Source organism: Ochlerotatus camptorhynchus, unplaced genomic scaffold, assembly GCF_037179485.1.
Source record: "Ochlerotatus camptorhynchus isolate MF236.1 unplaced genomic scaffold, CSIRO-AGI_Acam_v1.1 ptg000392l, whole genome shotgun sequence".
Classification (NCBI taxonomy): domain Eukaryota; kingdom Metazoa; phylum Arthropoda; class Insecta; order Diptera; family Culicidae; genus Ochlerotatus; species Ochlerotatus camptorhynchus.
In genome coordinates this window covers 2643754-2664431 of record NW_027040879.1, presented here as the reverse complement: position 1 = coordinate 2664431, position 20678 = coordinate 2643754, and the positions used below count along the sequence as shown (strand labels likewise).

General features: G+C 39.1%; 1 protein-coding gene across 3 annotated transcripts in view; it reads right to left on the bottom strand.

The window, feature by feature from the left end:
* Positions 1 to 20678, bottom strand: part of Sytalpha (Synaptotagmin alpha) — a 148224-nt gene that overhangs the window by 73042 nt on the left and 54504 nt on the right. The window contains exon 1 of one of the 3 annotated variants that reach the window (XM_065233228.1): positions 11135 to 11708. The exons of the other annotated variants lie outside the window; for them this stretch is intronic. The gene's annotated coding sequence lies outside the window, so the exon portion shown is untranslated. Of the gene's footprint in view, positions 1 to 11134; positions 11709 to 20678 lie in introns of those variants that run through there. 3 annotated transcript variants of the gene reach the window in all.

Genomic DNA, 20678 nt, shown 5'->3' with positions numbered 1-20678 from the left:
AAAAGCAAATAGATCCGCACGGCAAAAGAGCACGATGCGGACTGATTTGACAAAACTCTGATAATCAGGACTGCAGTACTATTGTTTTCTTCATTAATTTTGTTTGCAATAAGTGAATGTCATGATTAGCTGAGATTTGTCAAATAATGTAAATATATACAATGTTTGCATAGATGAATAACCACCGAACTTAACTAGGAATCGGACCCAGCCGCCTCCAGAATGGACCTATGCTAAAATTGACTGAGCTAAGGAAGGCTCCGTAGTCTTATCTCCATGAATATACTAAACTCTACAATTCGGTAAATCCACGTGTATGTAAATTGCGTTCACAGTTTAAAAAAGCAGCGTAAAATACCGTTACTATGATGCACATAAATGGAGTGTCATATATCATACAGGTTTACATTGTAGATCGTGTAAATTTATGAGACATGCAATGAAATATTCCATTTGTTATACGCAACTGTCCATATTTGTAAATAACATTTCTTGCAAGTTGCTAGTTTACGTGAAATGGAAGTTTACATGCATGAATGTTTGCATGCATGGATGTTTACATTACCAGTAAAATTCAGAATGTTTTTCTGTGTTTATTTGAATCATATATCATTGAAAATTATCACGTTTCATTTCATAACACTCGACAATATATTTTCGGATCTCAGAAATGACCTTGAAACTATTTTACAAGGTCCAGTATCAGGAAAGGCCGGTTCTCCATGAAAATCTTGTTCTTATTGTTCGCATTTCAAGCTTATTGCGTGCTCTCAACTTAGATTTCTATATGCACTTCCACAGTTGAGAGCTTTCGAAGCCGGAACCATTTTTGCATTGTTTAAGTAGAGTAGGAAGTACAATGATACTTTATGCTCAGGGTACTCGATATATTTTCCAACTTAAAAAAAAAACTTGAAAACCGAGAATCGAACCCAGTAACGTCCAGGCATGGTCTTGTTTTGTAGCTGCGCCTTTATCGACTGAGTTAAGCGAGGCCTACATGAAAATGCTGCACCCAAATTTAGGATGATTTCCTGTTATTGCAAATAGCAGTGTTTGAGCTCAAATATCATTGCAATTGGTGTTTCAAGAAACACAAAAAATATATCTGAATCCCAGGAACTATTCGTCAAGGTACAGTATCAGGGAATGCCGGCATTCAATGAAAAAGCAGAACCCACATTTAGGTTGATTTTATCTTACGGAACACACCAGTGTATGAACTCATATAATTAGCATTGATGTTAGTCGCTTGACATTTAAAAAAAAACTCTGAAAAATATTTCCGGATCTCCGGAATAGCCATAGGAACTATCCTTCAAAGTACAGTATCGGGGAAGACCTATTCACCATGAAAATGCAGAACCCACATTTAGATTAACTTCCTCTCACTGAAATCAGTGGTATTTGATTTCAAGTGGCATTTCAATAACCTTGAAAAAAAAATCCAGCACTCAGGAATGGTCACAGGAAATATAACTTCAAGCTGCACTATCGGGGAAGGGAGGAACCTTATAAAAATAATGATCACTACTAAGTTGATTACCCTGTGTAGAAATAGCTGGTATTTAACCTTATGTATCATTGCAATTGGTGACATTTCAAAAATCTTGGAAAAATATTTGCGGATCCCAGGACTGGTCATAGGAACTTTTCTTCAAGGTTCAGTATAGGAGAAGACCTATTCTCCATACAAATATAGATCACCACATTTAGGTAAATTTCCTCTTACTAAAATCACCAGTAATTGAAGTCAAATATCAATGAAGTTGGTCCCTTAGCCTTTCAAGAAACTTGTAAAAATATTTCCGGATCTCAGGAATGACCATAGGAACTACCCACATTTAGGATAATTTCCTTTTACTGAAACAGTGGTGTGGGAACTCAAATATCATTGAATGATCCCATGCAGTACTCCCTTGATAACTCGGAAAATATTTCAGGATCTCATGAATGACCTTAGGACCTATTATTCAAGGTACACTATCAGGGAAGGCTGGTTCTCTGTTAAAAATGCTGAACCCACATGGAGGTTAATTTCCTCTCACTGAAATCACCGGCCGTTGAACATAAATATCAATGAAGATGGTCACTTGGCATTTCGCAAAAACTCGTTAAAATATTACCGAATCTAAGGAATGTTCACAGGAACCACTTTTCAAGTATCGGGGAGGTAGCTTCTCCGCGAAAATGCTGAACACCACATGTAGTTACTGAAATCACAGGTTTTAGTTTCTTACATATCACTGGATTTGGTTACTTGGCGTTCTGGGAAACCATAAGAAACATCCTTCAAGGCGCAGTATCGGGGAAGGCCGGTTCAACATAAGAATGCTGACCATCATATTTCCAAGTCTACGTACTCCCGACTGACATGTGTAGAGAGGAGCACATCATGCTGTAGACTGAAACTGATCGATGTGTCGGTCCGGTTTATGAAAATCGAAAATACGAACAACTGTTGCTCATATTCGGTTTTAGTACACATCATTGCACTGTTTCTGTTCGTACACTACCAAGGATAAGTTCGCGAACACATAAATGAAAAATTAAATTCTACATCACCTAGCCTATCTGACCTTGAAGTGGAAATGAAGGATAAAATGATATGATGAATAAATGTTGATGATAATCTTTGCAACTTTCTAGAATAATGTTGTAAAGTACCTTTTCGTTGATGTTAGATATGAGAGATACATGATAGTGAAACATCTAGGGAACCCCACATTTATGAACAGTAGTGTACGCTAAGCTGACGACGTTCTTCGCGAAGCAAATAAATATTTCTTTCTTCTGAAAGTAGGGATGATCACATCTAATGAGAATGATATGTATCATAGTCGCAAGTAATTGTGGCTTTTAATATCTGCCGGAAATTGACTGTTACACTATCTACATAAAGTTACCGCGGTTTGTCAAACAAACTAAAAAACTATTACTATTACTATTACGTAATGTGATTATCGGGAGGTAATGATATCCGATAGCTGCTAACCAGTTTCATTCCAACCTTATTTCAGGAGTCTTTTAGTGTAAAATTTATAAATTATAATCATGAATGTCTCGAAATGCAGGTTGTGCTGATTTTTTATAACGGTTAAAAAAATAGCGGAAGCGATAATCCCTATCGAAAATGTTCCTAGTGGATTAACTCAGGCATAACATTTGATAACGGCACAAAAGCATTTGTAAACATACTTTCTAAGGCCCTTTACACGCGAACCAAAGTACGCCTACGCAAACCAACAACATCATCGGATAAGGGCAACTATCACCTTTCCGAAAGTGGTATTGGTTTGCGTGGGCGTACTTTGGTTCGCCTGAAAAGGGCCTTAGAAAATTTCTTTACAAATGCTTTTGTGCCGTTATCAAATGTTATGCCTGAACTAAACTATGCCCAACTCTGAACGAAGCATTACATTTTTACAACAGTTGATAAATGTTATCACTTTATCAATAAATGTTACTGTCATTTAGAATAAAGCAATTCCCTATGTTGCAACTAACTTTCTGAATACATCATAGCAAAGTCTTGTCATTATCGGCTGTATTATCGTAATTATTAATTGAATCAGCTCGGTGAGATCTACATCTTACAACAAATCACACCGTCAATAGGGACTCTATCCGCATCGCGGAGCTTTTTTTATACCATATGAAGTTTTGAATGTAATTCTTAGATACGGAAATCAATAATACCTGCTGTGTAGATTATATAGTCAATATCAAAGTGGGAGGATATTTCAGTTCAGCTTCGAACCTGTTCGGATACGGTTGTGTATAAGTTTATTTCTGTTTTGTGCGTGCGTTCGCTGATTTTGCCAGATTAGCGCTGGCACTCTGCCTCCCGGACGGTTATACGTGTGTGATTGGTGGTTTTCTCACTTTCCGAGAAGTTTTGGAATCGAAAAAGAAAACGTGATGCATCATGTTTGCAGGCATCAGAAGAGATGTCGCTATCTGCGTTGTTTGTTTTTTTCTTCGCTTGTGCTCCCGGTACAGAAATTTGTGGCGTCGCGTGTGATAGTTTTTGATTTCAGTTTGTTTACGCGTTGTATGATTTTGTGAGCGGTCGCTTCGTGTTCGCGTCATGGAGCAATCGACTACATTCGACCAGAGGATTGATCCCCGTAGGGCGGGTCTATGATCGGAGCTACTACACCAAGCGTGACATAGCTGCTTGCAAGGGATTCAGTTGGACTGATTTGGTGAGATTGTTCCATTTTTCTACTTTTGTCTATTTAAACTTAATTTCTATGAATGCGTATCGTTTGGAATCATTTGATTCGGATGAGACTCTTAACTTTTATTTGTTTTCATTGTGTTTCAATTGGTATTCTTAAGAACTTCACAAAATAAGGTTTCAATATTTAAATTGAGCAGCTCGACTAGCCTGGTGGCTGCCGCTTTTGCTTACTGAGTAGAAGACCGTCGGGGATCCACATTGTAAAGATTCCCTATTTTCAGCTTTTTTACAGGCTGGAGTTGTTGTTTGAACCATTTAGTTTATCAATTTAATTTATCTGTATAACAATTATTCACAAGCATTCTTCCAAGTCAATTCAAGAATAGTTTGATGATGATAAATCTTCCTAATATTCAGATTACAGTTATGACCCGATCCTGTCAATCTCTCCTCGCATCAGACTGTTATTTTTCAATAATTCCACATAATTGTAATTTCATACCTTCCTCGTTCAAGGTGAATGTTTAAGATACACATACTTTGCTAGCTGACAAAATGGGGTCATTGTTGTATAATTATTCTCTTTTTGCAGCCTTCATTCAGACTGGATCTATTGATTTAAATTATTTGAGTTTTCTTCCAGCTCTTTGATGACGGAACATCACTAGATTTATACTGTAATGATTCACTCTTACAGCTTTCACCCTGGTTTTGTCTGTTGATTTGATTTGTTTGAATTGGTTTTCAGCTCTTTGGTGTTGGCAGTCACGGGCGATCAATTTTGCTCATGCTCATGCTCTAAGTTCATTTTCAGCATTTCGATGATGGAACGTCTTCAGATTTATAATATAATGGGGCTTATTACGGATGTCACATCACGGTGAAAAGTTGTTACTTGTCGTCACGGTGAAGTGATTCCCATTTGATTTGTACGGTAATCACGGCTCTTATTCTGAGTATCACTTTCTTATCACCGTGTAGTGACACCCGTAATAAGGCCCAATGATACACCATTTGGTTTTGGCTTCGGGCAAATCCAAGTATAATGCATGATAACACTGATTCATTTAAAACCATGGTCGCATCACTTATCAAGGTGAATCCTGATCCAACGAACCCAACTTACTAACAAAATCTCCTTTTCTGTGTCTTTTGTTGGGGTGCAGAGGTAAACACGGCCCACAAACAACAAAGGTCACTCTAATATTCCTTCCCTACTCCCACCTGATTGCAAGGAAGTGGTCGGCGCCGTTATTGATCTACAACATATAGAGTCACTGAAACTTGTACAATGAGAATGGACGGTCACTCCCAGCCCCATTCAGTTGATTCATTGTACAATTTCACTGATTCTGATCAATCACGGAGTGCAGTCAATCTAAGCTAAGCTAGCTATTGGTTATCCTATTTGTATAGTGTTTATAGTACTACATATCTTTCATTATTGACTTTACATCATTTAATATTATTGTAAATTACATTTTATTATACTTAATTCTTAATGTTAGCTATTATGAGCGGCTCCAGGGAAGCATAGTGTCAGCTTGAAAAGAAATCTGAATCGTTCATTATCTGTTTTGTAAAAATCTTGTGTTTATTGTATCTTGTTACATGGCATTATAACGCATTTTCAATATTACATTACATTTAAATAAGTATTAACCCGGTTACACACATTTCAGGTCATCCAGGTCTTAAATAAGATGGGATCCGTTCCTTTTATCAACAGTTGTGATATTGCATCATATGCTGAAAATATATGAATTATCGCGTATTTCTATTGTTCATTACATACCAGGTGAGGGCTTAATCATGTTTTGCCATCTAGTGTTTTGGTTTTGAGATGCTCGATAACCTTAGAGGGATCGGTTTTGCTTAATGAGCAGAACATCATGGGTTTAATCCCAAGCTCTCCCACAACATAACACAACACAAACATATCAAGTATCATTCTAGCTAAAAATATTTATTTGCATAATATAACCTGGAAATTTCAGGGTTACATCTTCCTTATTGGGAGCTGAGGAGGCATAGAGCTGCATCATATTGTATGTAAAATAATTATTATTTTCATTGTGGAATACCAGTTTTTTTTTATCCATATAAATGTATTTTCATTATTACGTATTTTAATGTTCTGATATATTTCATTTCTCCATTACATATGTTTACTACATATATAAATAAATACTGTATTGGGAGGGAGCATCAGGGTATCATTTGACATGGAACTGGACGATTGGAGTGGTATGACAACCGGAGTCTAGGAGGGAATAAACACTATCATTTTCTTTATCCTACCGATTCGATTGTGATGGTGTGAATTCTACTCCAACAGTTTCATGGAGATTGACGCGCCCTTCTTAACAAACCATCCTGTAGGAAGCTTAATAAGTATTGCGAATTGCGTTATTCGATTTGTTGGATCGTATCGTTGGAAGGAGATTCTTAAATTCCCGTGGATTTCGCGTAAGTGTCTCTGCTTACGGGTCCACCCCACCGTTTTTGGCCCTTCATACAGCGATATTGTGAATTCAGATCGGTAGCTCAAATTGATCTTGCTATTAAGTGGAGCTGCATACAAGACAAGATCTTCGAAGGGATGGTGGCTACCTTACATACATACATACAATATCAAAGTGGGAGGATATTTTGCTTATTGCTTATATTGCTTCCCAAACAATATTTATATGTTTACTCCAATCAAAGAAAACACTAGTAACCTAGCTAGTTTCATCGACATGCAGAGAACACTAGGTTTCCCAGTGCATATTTGGACCCATTGTCATTCAGGGCGAAATGGAGGATGTAGGGAAATTTCTTGTTGGCCATTTTCATTATCAACAACTTGAATTATTTTTTGCTAAACATACGACACCACTATTCGCATGCTTCAGTCAGCCGTCCGCAAAAATCATGTGAGCCGAAAGCTCCTCGCGAGAAATTCGTGTTTAGTACAGTTTTTTTTTCTTTCCCATGCCTTGTCCGCCATGTACCGGTATATCGGGAAAATGGTATGCATGAAATGAAAATGGAAAAACGATGCGAGGAAAGTCGGAAAATTGTACTTTGAAGTACACCAAAAGATTCCTGACATTCTCACGAATCTTCTAGTATATAATTATCTGGTACTTTAGAATAAAGATCACGAGCTATCAGAGGGGAAAGATAGAACATGGTGTCTACACCTATGCAATCACGTGGCCGGAATTGGGTGGTCTTCATGTCGGAAAAACAACCCAGTTTTTTTGTGGGTTGGATTTTCCCAAAAAATTTCCAACTATCATGTTGCCAGAAAGTTATGCTAGAGCGTAGTGTGCTTCGATTTTTAAATTAGCTTATTTTTCTAGCTCATTTTTGCGGGTTTTCCCAGATGTTCTAAAAAATCCCAGCAAGGGAATAATATCAATAATACTTCCAGACGGGGGCCTTTAAGTGCTCCGATACTGAAAAGTTCGTTGCTCGATGAAAAGTACGTTTGATTGAGCTATATTTCGCGTCTGTTATAACTTAAATTTATGTCAAAACGCTCGTATGTCACTCTCAGAGCACCTAAATTTACATTAAAGGTGTAAATTTACGAATTTTTTAAATTTTTTGTTTAAATAGATAACATTAAAAAAGTCCTCAAAAACCACTTTTCGAATTACTGCGTGCCAAAATGCGCATACTGGTTGCATTCGAAGGTAGCATATGCAGAGATGCCCAAATAAGTGATGCAAAAATAATAAGGCATAATTTTGACCCGGAAAGATACACAGAAAAAAATAAATTGTAATATTACATCCAAGAGGATGCACTTCAATCATGCCGAAAATCTCATGTAATTTTTATGGCCTCAACAATAAACAAATGCCGTAAAAGCAGCGTAATTTAAGTTTATGCCCTGTATTAACGATACATTTTGTCCTTTTTGGCTATTAATATTAAATCTTATTTTCAACACGATTGAGGTGCATCTACTTTGATGTGATATTAAAATTATTTTTTAGTATTTCTGATTGATTCTTTTTGTAATTTGATACAAACGTATTGAAGTATAACAGGATACACTTACAGTTCAGTTCTATCAGCTTAAGCTATTGCGTTGAGCCTTTGCTAGCATTGCTAGTGGCACGTACCTCATGAATTCAAGAATTTTGTTCTGTATTTAATACAAAGTTGCCATGAATTTGTCAATTCCCTTTGGTTTGGTATTTTTAAACCATAACATTTCACAGGGGACCTCCCTTAGCATAGTCGGTTAAGGTACAGCTACAAAGCAAGATCATGCTGGAGGTGGCTGGGTTCGATTCCCGGTCCGGTCTAAGAATTTTTCTGGTTGGAAAATTTCTTGACTTCCCTGGGCAACTGTATGACTCTACTTGCCCCACAATATTACTAATGCAAAAATGGTACAGCCATCGAGAGCTCTCAATTAATAACTGTAGAAGTGCATCTAGAACACTAATTTGAGAGCACGCCATTTGCTAATATGCTATAAGGCTTGAAATGCTAAGAATAAGAAGAAAACTTCACAGGAGTTCAATGGATTCATGTTATTCATATTTCAAATTGTCACTAATAACTTGGATTTTCTATTTCTGGGTCTGTATTGATCGATCTGTGTAGATTAGACTGATGCAAAATTTGAAATTTTCGCTCCGCATTGCTTAAACTGTTCCAAATTGGGTCCTGCTTAGCCTCCCAAAATTTGAACTACTTTAGTAAGAAACTGCCAAGTCACAAACCATTTCAAGTTTATATGGGAATTACTATGGGAAAAAACTTATGTTTTTGTTCATATCTATCTAACAATTCACCACATCACTATGCTTTTAAAAATAATAGCAGTAATTGTAGCAAATTTTCTCAGCTACAACTTTGTTCCAGACCACTTTTTGATCAAATGTAAGGAGCAAACGTAATTGATGATTCAATTCACTAATGTCTTATGATTATGCTCAATCAACTGTTCAGCAGGCAACATTGGTGTTTCTGGTGCGAAGAATAGAACACAAATATCATGGCTACTATGTCGCACTGCAGAATACAGTGTTGCTCACAGAACAGCTGCTTGATCATGCCATAAGATTATCAATCTCTTAAGCAATTAATAACAATTTAATTTGACATTTGACAAAAACGATATTCCGCAAAGTTGTAGCTTAGAAAATTTCCCGTAGTAATAGTTGAATGACAATGAACAAAAAGTTTGTTTTTCCCATAGTAATTTCCATATAAACTTCGAATAGTATGTGCCAAGTCAGTTTTTTACCAAATGAGTTTAAATTTTGGGAGGCTAATCAGGACCTGATTTGAAACCGTTTGAGCACTGTGGAGTGAAGATTTCATATTTTGCATCAGTCTAGTGTAGATACTAACCATTTTACCCCATTTTAAACACTGAAATCAATACGTGATTCAGTTATTTGAGCCAACCCTGTAGTTAGGCTTTATCAATGTTCTTCCTCTATTGAATTTCAAAGGTTCACGCCTGATGTTATGATTCCAACACTAAAATTCGAGGGGCGCATTACCCAACAAACATTGAAAGCTGAATAAGAGCTTATTCAGGCAAAAATATGCTGCTTCAGGTAAAAAATAGCTTATTCAGCTTTTAATCAGCTCAAATTGTTTGTTGGGTATGCCCCACTTAGAGTAACAAATAGTAATATTGAAAACAGCGGCGCAGGTGGTGTAGTGGTAAGTGTGATTACCTCTCACCCCAGCAGGCCTGGGTTCAATCCCTGTCGGCGCCGCCTGGATGTTCTGAGGCATAACATCTCTGATCACGCCTTCCTTTGGAAGTAAAGCCGTTGGTAACCGGTTCATGAGTTGATGGGTTGATTGATAGGGTCCAGGTGTGGGAGCTGCCTTCCTGGCGTCGGTAGCATTGGTTCGCAGCACGGAAAACAAGATCGACGGAAAACAAATCAAGGGAAAAAATATTGAAAATAACTTATATTTTTCTAATAGACATACCAATCGCTCGAGTAGATAGATGAAAGATGTAGCTTAAAACTTGCCTCAATCAAATCATTATTTTCGGTAGTGTTCAGAGATACCATCTGTATCAAGAGATAACTTTCTTGTGTGATTTTCGGCAAAATTGTTTTTCTATTTTATAAATTCCAAATTACTTTAATTAAACAACTTTTTGCTTCCATTCAAATAGTACATTTAAATTTCAACGTATGGCAGCAAATTTTCGCCATCGTATCAACCAGCAGCTGAGATAAAATGGGGCGCATTTCGCACGCCATGGATATTTTACCCCCATTTCAACTTGCAGTAAGAACCGCTACTAAACCAAACTGCATATTGACTATAATCCATCATTTTGGGAAAATAACAGCCATTATAAGTTGTGAAATGTTACAATACAATTTAGAAAAGTGGAAAAGCTGTACTCTACAGTCCAAAAATAATGTAGGACAGAAGCACTCTGCGGCACTAATAGCTTGTTTATCTCTTAAATTTGAAATTCAAGAGGGACATCTCCAGCTACGTCATACATGCATATATGTAGCCAAATTTAAAATTTGGCATATCACATATGCACAATTAATTCCTCGTCAAATGAGTATGACTATCAAGTTTCATATTCATATCCTCTATGATCATTCTTCTCTTTCTTTTTGGATTTGATATGTCTCTTCTGAGACTTTACGCCGGCTCTCACCTTAGTATTCTTTGAGCACTGCCGCAGTTGATAATTTAGAGCTTTCTAAGCCTGTATCATTTTTGCATCAGTATTATTGTGTGGCAAGTACAATCATACTCTATGCCCAGGATAGTCGATAAATTTTCCAACCCGAAAAATTCCTAGACCGGACCGGAAATCGAACCCAGCCGCCCCCAGCATGGTTTTGCTTTATAGCTACGCCCGTTGATCGTTCTACTAATCAATAAAACTGCACCAGCATTTACGTGCTCCATTTGAGCGGAAATTGTGGGAAAACGTACCTTCTATGAATGGATTTCCCGACTACCGTGACTATAGCCACCGTCGGTCGTATCTTTGGGCATCCGTTCGCAATTACCATTAGGCATTCGTTACAACGTTTTCCAGATAGCAGCTGAAAACGATGAGCTCACGTATGTGTCGCGTGCTAGATAACATACTTCCGTTGTACAATATGATAATCAGTTGTACGTGCTAATTTGTTCATCTGTTGCGCATTAGAAAACACTTGCTTCCAGCTGGTAATTGTCATGTCATGCAGTCCATTTTAGTTCCGGGTTAATGCACAGTACATATTCCAACAGCGGCAGCAGCATGCTGATCGCACAATCTGGTTTATTATCCGGACAAACTATTGGTCCCAAGCGTGGATTAATTTAACACTTTAAGGGTAAGACTGAGCACAAAATCGATGAAACAATTCTAGTTCACATCACTTCAGGTCATATGTTTGAATTCGTTCGCCGATGATGGCGCGTTTTGAAAGCTGATCCAATCTACTGATTAAATTTTAATATTCTGTCCCCGGGGTCAGACAACGACGACGCAGACACAGACGCAGACGGCAACAAGGACGATACCGACAGCGGTGCTTTCGATCCTCCAGAGCGTCGTCCGCCTCGAAATACCGTTCTCTGTGAACTGAATGGCTGGCATACCAAGGCGTACACTTGTTGCCTCCGTCAGGAATCCGTTTTGTTCAGACACACACCGACTGAGGGGTCATCCATAAATGCCGTAGTATATTTTGGACCATTTTTAGACACACCCCTCGTAGCGTACTTGGCTATACCTTATATGGCCAGTCAAAACTTCTTAATCCCCCCGCCCCTAAAATGATACGTCATTTATGCATGTTCCATGACTGGGTGGAAAATTTTGGCCCACTATGGCAGCAGCACTCAGGACTCACATAACTCAGTTCATTCCATCAGTCGTCCGTCGGGCGCATGCCTTCTGAGTAGGAATAATGGTAAGGTCGGTGAGTTACTACTTGGTAGAAGTAAACAATAGCTCAGGGGAGTCGTATTCTTTGATCCAGAGTTACTAAGTATCCTCTGCCGGAATAGGCAACGGGCGTGTTTTGTTTTTAATGTTTGGCCGAAAAAAACATATTCAAGCGTTAGAACCAATGTCAAAAGGATCTCACTATGCGCTGCAGGCAATCGGTTAATAAGAGAAGGTCATGAGTGGAACGTTTCTTACATCTTGGTGAATTTGTTATCCTTGATGAATGATGATGATGTTGTTGTTAGCTTGAGAGAACAGTTTGAGGCATTACGATTTTTTGTTGCGAATTCAAACAATTAAATAAATAGCAGTTTTTAATTAAATAGGCCCACTGGCGCAGCGAAGGACGGGGCTTAGGGTTTCATTTATTTTCCTTTTTTTGATTTTTCTGATTTCTTTTGAAAGGTTCTTCAGACATCCATTGGATTTTATTTTAATTTAACCCAGAATTTTCCTCTGGCTCTGCCGACAGATTCTGTTAGCTTACTCCGGCAGTGTCTTCCAATGTTTTCAGACAGATTTTCCGACTTTTCTGAAACATCTCGTCAACCTCTCGGCTTCCACTGGAAATTTCTTTTAATTAATTTATTAATTTATTGTCGTCAATCAGATGTAGACCATTTGTACAAGTTCCAAGTCATGTGTTAAAATTACGAATAGAATTAAAGTACTGCTTTACTCTGGCTTTAATCATTTTCAAGTCAATGGTTTCACTATGTTTATTGTAAGCAGTCATACTTTTATTTAATGGACCAAATTTGGCATAATTTATGCGATAGTGATTTGCAGTAAATATATTTCTAGTTCGCAGATGTCGAGAAAGTATGTTTAAATTAAGTTTTGATAACAGTTCTACTGAGTCAATCCGGTGCGATACGATATCGTTCACAAACGAAACCATTATAAATTCACGACGCGCTTTTTATGTTCGAATGTTCATGAGCATGCAGGGTGCTTCATAAGATGGAAGAGGATTTGTTTTTCCTTGACCTGTTTTCCGTACTGAGTATCAATGCTACCGACGCCAGGACCAACGGTTTTACTCCATTCCGAACGATTAGTTGCAGGAGGCTTTTGTTACACCAAACATAGAATAAGCTTATTTTATTCTGGTAGGGCTTAGATCTTATTTTGGGCTTACTAAACACAACCTGCACTTTGCCTCTATTTTTCGATTGGATTTTTTTTTCACTAAATGAAATGTTTTCACTGCAGATGACTCACTAAATCTATTTGCCTTTGCGTACGCACCAAATCTAACACTGCTTCTTGACCGCCTACGGATTGTAAATTAGGCCTATACATTGAAACGCCATTGAAACGTCATTGAATTCACTTCGGCCTATCGGATAAAGATACCGATTGAATTGATCGGAATGCTTCTTTTGTTTTTGAGAAAAATTGGTGTAAACATTCATATCACGCGTTCTCATTGACTTCGTTCGGTAGCTTTTGAACTAAAGTATCGTACCAAACGCGTAATTGTCTTGTCAACTATGAAACAATGGATTTATTTGATGTTTTCTGCTCGATAGACCCAAAATGGGCGATTAGACCGAAGTAGTACTCTACCCTATAACTGTATATCTTCTTTGCTTCTTATTTCTAGAAAGAACTTCATGTCATCCGCATAGATTAATACTTTTCTGTTTTTAAGAATAAAGGAGATGTCGTTTACGAATAAAATAAACTAAAGATGACCTTAGTGCGAGCCTTGGGGGACTATATAAGTAATAGTAATGATACTTGATACTAGATTGGCTACGAATTGTCTTGTTGATTCTGCGCCAAACGAAGTGGTCTTCTCCACTGGACTCGGTCCTGAGCCAATCGTTCCCAGTCACCACGAGCGTGTAGCGTGTTTTATAAACTTCACTATATCCGTAATGTTATACCGTATGTTTGCACCATTGAGCAATGTTCTTTGATCCACGGAAGAACATACTTACTTAAAATCCCGATGTAGACCATTTTTTTGCCATCGGAAGCCACCAATCCAAACACCATAACGCTAGCATGATGCTTGGTCAGATACACGTTCTTGTGCTCGTCGGCCACGTCTTTTACCGGAAGAGAACTAATATACCAGTCAGTTCTGGAATTTGATACGGGATCGACGGTGAACATGCTCTCGTCGGTGAACAGGACTACCGAATTTTTCCGCTTAAGGAAAGTCAAGATTTTCTTGCATCGTTCGACTTGTAGCTCCCGGAACCGCATCCGGGATCCGGTAATCATGTGAGTTTTTTTCCCTGCCCTCGACTTTGCCCCGCAATCTTCCCTTACGATCTACCGTGCCGTAAAGTCACTGATCCCGTGTTCCTTTGCCATTTTCCTTATTGAAAGCACTGGATTCACGCGAATCTTCCTTTTGATAGCAGCGATAACCCTCGGAACCCGAGCTGACCTCGGAAGACCTGTGGCCACCTTCGCGAATAGTTGTCCTTTCTTTTCTCGGTCTAAAACCCTTTTGAAGGTCCACCGGGACACTCCCACAGCGATTGAAATGTCTTTTTGCGACATTTGCCCGTGGCACAAATCACGAATACGTTGCCACTTCGTCATGGTGCAACTGTCAAACTAAGTAAATCATTTTCTTTTGAACACAGCCTACTACGGTATGAGCTATAGGTGCATGCATGCAAAGAAAACCAAGGCATTGTATTCACAGGTGAAACGGGAACCTTACTTGTTCGATGGTGCAAACATTATCACGCATGCGGTACACTTGGTACAACTCGTGATCCAACCGACGCCGCCAGATGCCATTTTCTTGTTTACCGCCGAGTATTGTTCGCAGCACCTTACGCTCGAAGACACCAAATGCTCTCCGGTCAGTCTTATTTAACGTCCAGGATTCATGGCCGTAGAGAGCCACCGGAAGTATCAGATTCAGCGTCTTATACAATGAGAATTTCGTTTTCGCTTGCAAGCTACGGGATTTGAGCTGGTTACGTAATCCGTAAAAGGCCTTGTTTGCAGCTGCAATACGTCTCTTCACCTCGCGGGTAACATACACATATTCTTCCACTACCTCAAATTGTTCACCATCTAGCACCACTTCACTACCAAAAGCACTATTGCTGCCACGCTGCCTCAGAAATAACGTAGGGTATAAATACGGGCTATGTTAGCTCGTAGAAGGTAGTGAAGATAATAAACAACTATCTATCGGACAGGATGTTCCGAGTCTCTCTTAATAGCATCTCATCGGATGCTTTCAACATCGGTGCCGGGGTTCCACAAGGAAGCATCCTTGGCCCCATTCTATTCAACCTGTTCACCTCCAATATGCCGGCTCTTCCAGATGGTGGATCGTTGTCTCTGTTCGCAGATGACACATCCATCGTCTACAAGGGTAGGGCTATTGGAGCTCTGACTGCCAAACTTTAGAGACGCCTGGACGTCCTGTCTGAATATTTCAACAGCTGGAAGATCCGTATCAACGCGGCAAAGACCCAGGTCATCATCTTTCCACACTCAAAATCTCCCAGACTAGTTCCGTCTGAGAATAATAAGATCTGCTTAAATGGCTCACTGGTGGAATGGTCCAAAAAGGGTCGTGTACCTCCGGCTAACACTAGACAGCAAGCTTCTTTTGAGGGAGCACATTGACAAAACCAATACCAAGTGCAATATCTTGATAAGATCGTTGTATCCACTCATCAACAGGAGGTCTACCCTGTCCCTGAAAAATAAGCTTGCTGTCTACAAACAAATCATCCTTCCCGTAATAGAATATGGGATGCCAATCTGGGAGAGTTGCGCCAAATGCCATCACCTCAAACTCCAAAGGATCCAAAACAGGATCCTTACCCAAGTAACATTGCAAGTTTTATCGAGGTTTTAAAGCATGCTACAAGTTTAAATCATGGTCTCCAGAGCCTTCATAAAACCAAAATTCTTACTTGGGTAGGATGGTCCTTAACAGTCCCCCGCGGACTAGAAATTCTGAGGTCCCGTTTGGCTCGTCTTCAGACACTGGAGTTACGGAGAGCTGACTCCATCGCAAGGTTCAGAGATTGCTGTAGGCAGATCTTCAGGGATCTGGCACGTTAGGTTAATTTAGGTTAAGTAGGTAGAATAACAAATTAATACATTCAAACAACATACTTCACAAGAAGAAAATTGAAAACATTACAAAACATAAAAAACAACAAGTACACCACAAAATCAAAAAGTCCATCAAAGATGAAGAGCCCTTCTGGCTAACCTCTTGCCCTGTATTAGCAATTGTAAACCACAAAACAAATCAAAATAAAGAAGAACTACTACTGCTTTTGCTCATTACCGCTTCGGACGGCGTGGCACTTGGTCCTGTAACAAGCAGGACCAAGTCAGCGGATAAAGGGGGATCACGGCGTGATCACCTTTTACAATGAGTAATGAGCCTTGGGTCCCGTTTCACTAAACCGAAACGCGGAAAAGTTGTATGTGCCAAGCCGGTTCATAAGTTGATGGGTCGTTAGGTAGAGTCCAGGTGAGGGAGCTGCCTCCCTGGCTTCGGTAGCATTGGTGCTCAGCACGGAAAACAAGATCGACGGAAAACAAATCAAGGAAACAAAAAAAAAGTAAACCATAACCGAAACATTGAAATACTTGAAAAATGTAAGTATAATAGTCAAAAATGCATAACATACATCAATTTTGCGTGGTTCTACGTCATACTGGGGTCGTGCATAGGACACAACCCTTTATTTTTTTTCGTAGCCGTGCTTTCAAATTAAGAGTTTGTTTATTGGGTTTCGTCCAATTAAATGTCAGTTATGCTTTCTAACGCATTCATAATTATTATTGATGGTCAAAACTGATCTTGTGACACTTGTAAATGATCTAGTACATGACAAGAACAGTTGGACAGATTCAAAACCGTCCCCATATCGAGTAGCATTTTCAAAATGGGTTGAGGTTGCGTCATAATAAAAAAGCGCCCTTTGAAAACAATTTTTATGGAAATATTACTGGCAGGGATTAGATCTAATTCTCGGCCTACTAAGCACAACCCGCAATTTGCCAGCAGGCTCAGATTCTGTCATTTATTTGTTTTTCCTAATACATATTTCATTTCCGCATCTCCAAGAACATCGAGGAAAACATTCTACAGCATTGTTTTAAACTAGCTTCCAGGCTTCCAACCCATCGGTCCTTTTTAGGACCACAAATGATTGTTAAAAGGGTTAACTAAAGAGTAAGAGCTTGTATCCAAGACATATCATCCAGGATTGGCTTGTACTACATCGACATCGTCAGAGCACCTCACAAACAGAACTTTCAAATTGCTTCCGAATTTCAACCTATCGAACTTCTTCTCTGATAACGAGTTAAGAAATCAATTTAATATATACTATGCTTTTGCTGTGACATCAAAACTACCTTTCGTAATCCTACGTCAAATCTACGGTCATGTCTTGGATACAACCTCTTACTTTTTTTTCTGCTCGAGAAAATGAAATGGGTTTGAGACTGTACTCAGCTTCCAATTGTACAACAAGGTTAAAAAAATCCTCGCGCACAATGTTCACTGGATTTTGAAAAAAATGGTCGTCGTTTTCGTCGGTGCCTGATTTGAAAGGCTACAACAACTCGATCATAAGTGGTGTGGTGTTATATGAGGGACTCGGTGTCCTGAGAGCGACCGTTTTTGCTTCCAAAGCAGAACATCATGCACAGCAAAAAAATAATTTTGATATCACATCAAAGTGGATGGACTTCAATCGTGTCGAAAATATGGTGTAATATTACTTGTCAAAAAGGACAAAATTATCATTAATAAAGTGCATGAACTGACATTACGCAGCTTTTACTGCATTTGTTTATTTTTGTGGCCATTAAAATTACATGAGATTTTCGACATGATTGAAGTGCGTCCTCTTGGATGTAATATTAAAATTTATTTTTTGCTGTGTGACTTTAATTTCATGCTCCTCTACATTCGAGATTTGTAAGTCGCTTTTTTTTCTTAACTCGAACTCATCACTGTAATTCAGCATACTATTTGCCAAAAACGAACCTTGGTGCATACGCAACATTTGTGTGATTTCTCGTGGAAGTGCAGAGGATTTCTCAGCTTCCATCAAAGCGAATATCATGTCAATACATTCTTTTTTCTTTGTAATTACTTTATTTGTACAGGCTCAATCGAATAAACTTTACAGAGCCGAGTTATCCTTTGCGTTATACATTATTACTGTCTTATATTTAAAGTTAAAGGAACTGGACCGAGTACTCGCGGTCGTCTCAAGGTTAGTGGAGATTTACAATTTTTTGGATGGGAAAAGGGAAGAAGGAGGTTTTAAATGTGGTTTACGATACAACTATTTAATGAATCCAAAAGCATGAAATTATTTCTATTCATCTTGAAAACAAACATTGAAAAAAAAAAACCCCAGATGTACAAAACACAAACTAAACACAAGGTTAATCAAACTTACAATCTAAGGTTAATATCCTTAAAGTAAACATATATGAGTTTCATAAACTCCAGATCGCGTCTAGCCAAAATATCCCGAACTGGAACATTAGGTTGTCTACCTCTAGCCCGAAGGGAATCATAAAAATGTGAACTGACTTCACGATACTCCGCACAAGACCAAAGGATGTGATCAGCGTCCTGGTAACCTTGTCATCATTCACAGAGATTGCTGTCTCCCAACCCCACACGGAACAAGTGAGCGTTTAGACAATAGTGATTGGACATGAGACGAGACATCACGCGTATGAAGTCTCGACACAAGTCCAACCCTTTGAACCATGCAAACTTCGACACCTTAGGGATAATTGAATGTAGCCATCGTCCCAAGCTCCCTTCACTCCATTGATGTTGCCAGCTAACGAGCGACTGCTGACGATAAATAGAGAAAAATTCACTATAGGCGATCTGTCGATCATAAATGTCGCCTTCCATAGCGCCCACCTTCGCAAGTGAATCCGCCTTCTCATTGCCCAAAATTGAGCAATGCGAAGGGACCCACGCGAAGGTGATGATGAAAGAGCGCACGGATAAAGCACTAAGCAGTTCTCGTATTTTCAAGAGAAAATACGAGAAGTGCTTTACCGGCCTAATGGAACGGATAGCCTCGACAGAACTGAGACTATCCGTAAAAATAAAGTAGTGGTCTGGAAGAAGTGAAGCAATAGTTTCCAAAGTGTAGTGAATTGCTGCCAGTTCAGCCACATACACAGAACAAGGAGCTTCAAGTTTTCGAGAGGCGCTATGAAATTCATTAAATACACCAAAACCAGCGGACTCCTCTATTAGAGATCCATCTGTGAAAAACGTTCTTGCAGAATCAACATGGCCAAACTTTGCAGAGTATAATGACGGAGCAATCATAGGACGATGATGCTCTGGAATTCCGCGGATTTCCTGAGTCATGGATAAATCAAAATTCACTGAATTGCCGAAATCGGAGAAGACTACACGATTGGGAATATTTCTTGAAGGGCTGACATCCTGTGTTAAATATAGGTAGTACAAAGTCATAAAACATGTTTGAGGATTTAGCTCCAGAAGCTTCTCAAAATTTTCGATCACCAGTGGGTTCATTACTTCGCAACGGGTGAGGAGCCTCAGAGATAACTCTGAAAAACGAAGGGATAGTGGCAACATGCCCGCCAGCACTTCGAGACTCATAGTATAAGTCGAGTGCATGCATCCTAACGCGATACGAAGACAACGATACTGGATCCGTTCCAGCTTGATGATGTGCGTTTTAGCTGCCGACTGGAAGCAAAAACTACCGTACTCTAAAACCTAAACTAAACTCAATATCAACAAAAATTCACAAACGTAAGTGGAGAAGGATCGACCACACACTACGAACGGGGTGTAAACGAAATCTGCAAGCATGCACTAAATTGAAACCCCGGCAGATTTAGGGGCTCATGGCGGTGGAGCCTCATCTAGGAGATCAAGTAAGTCGACAGAAATCTGAATTGAGGCGAAAAAAAGCCACCTCCCAGGATGAGAATCTTTCACGTTGGCTATATGATCACTGAAGGTACGCAGGCTATGTGAATGATTTGGTTAGTTAGCAGGTCTATAAATAAATAATGAAAATGAAATGGGGTCCTAATGCAATTACTTATAAAAAATCTAAAAGACTAAACAACAGCTTCGATAGTCTGTTATTTAATGGCAAAAAACGGTTAACTTTGAGACTGTTGCTAGGTTGTAAAAATCACCTAAACCAGATGATTGCGAGCTGAATAAAATATTACGGGGAGTACATCAGTACTTTATTAGGCAATTAGGCTGAATTGCATCGTTGAAAGAAAGTTTGTTTAGCATGAAATTGCTATCCTACTGTAGGTCAAGTTCTCGATCTAGTACTTTCCAACCACCCGTAGGCGTAGCTAGAGGGAGAACGGGGGGATGATGACCGTCTCTTTGACTCAGCAACAGTAAACCGTTTGGCCAAATGGCGTTCGACCTATTGACATTCGGCCAAATTCTCCATACTAAATTCCCCCCCCCCCCCCTTAGATTCAAACCTGACTATGCCCTTGCGACCATTTGTGCAAAGATAGGGTGTT